The following is a 1,311-nucleotide window of genomic DNA, read 5'->3' on the forward strand; positions in this document are numbered from 1 at the left end:
TGCCTCCCGAAACCCACATATTTCCCTTTAAGTCAGCACAAGCAACAGAGCTTGCTATAGTTTTAAAAGTTTTCACCATATTTACACAACTGTTTAACCTGATATCAGACAGCCGATATGTGGTACAAAGTTTACAAATTCTGGAAAATGTTGGCTCAATCAGGTCACAGTCTCAAGTCCATGACCTTTTTGTAGCCCTGCAAAAGCAAATTTGGCTTCGGCAATCACCATTTAGTATAATTCATATCAGAGCTCACACTGGCCTTCCCGGATCTCTTGTAGAAGGGAACGCAAAAGCTGATGCAGCCACCAAAAGTGTATTTGTGTTTACAGCCTTTGCATTAACACCTGTGGGACGTGCTGCTCAATTTCATTCAAGGTTTCATGTTAATGCAAATACCTTACGTCAAAAGTTTCATATTACCAGAGAGCAAGCACGACAGATAGTTTTACAATGCAAGGAGTGCATTCTGAGTCTCCCCTCTCACTCAATTGGTGTTAATCCCCGTGGACTGAAGCCTGGAGCTCTTTGGCAGATGGATGTTACTCACCTGCCTGAATTTGGCATCTTAAAATATATTCATGTGTCTGTTGATACATATTCAGGTGTAATTTATGCTTCTGCTCAACCAGGTGAAACAGCTGCTCATGTAATATCCCATTGCTTACAAGCTTTTGCAGCTTGGGGCCCACCATTGCACATCAAAACTGACAATGGGCCGGCATATACATCTTCTAAGTTCAAAGCCTTTTGTGCAGCCTTTGATATACAGCACTCTACTGGACTGCCATACAATCCCCAGGGGCAGGGTATAGTAGAGAGAGCAAATGCAACTTTAAAGGCCTGTCTCTTAAAACAAAAAGGGGGAATAGGCAGTCAATATAGATCACCTAAAGATAAATTAAATGTTGCACTATTTATACTTAGTTTCTTAAATTTGAATGCAGATGGTCTCTCCGCAGCAGATAGCCATCGGATCTCAAGGCAGCAGAATCCGGTGCAGGTTTATTGGAAGGATGTCCTTTCAGGACAATGGTACGGCCCCTCCCCGGCCATAGCCTGGACAAGAGGTGCTGTTTGCATTTATCCACAGGATAAGGACGCACCTATTTGGGTCCCCAAACGTCTGGTGAAGCCGGGAATGAGAAGAAATGGACATGAAAACTCTGATCAGGTTGTATATAGTGATACTGACGATAAAGAAAGGAGAAGCACAAATCAGAATAATATAGAGTGTGCTCTAGACCTTTCCCCTGCCATTGCCCTTAAGTCATAATGCTAGTATATTTCCTAAAGTATTCAGTTCTAAC

At 42.5% G+C, this 1,311-nt stretch overlaps 1 pseudogene; it reads left to right on the top strand.

Annotated features, from left to right (window-relative positions):
- The window catches only part of LOC103732432, a 16,504-nt pseudogene extending 15,227 nt beyond the window's left edge, over positions 1 to 1,277 (top strand).
- Positions 1,278 to 1,311: the final 34 nt, after the last annotated feature.

Source organism: Nannospalax galili, unplaced genomic scaffold (assembly GCF_000622305.1).
Source record: "Nannospalax galili isolate Female #2095 unplaced genomic scaffold, S.galili_v1.0 scaffold835, whole genome shotgun sequence".
NCBI classification, from domain to species: Eukaryota; Metazoa; Chordata; class Mammalia; order Rodentia; family Spalacidae; genus Nannospalax; species Nannospalax galili.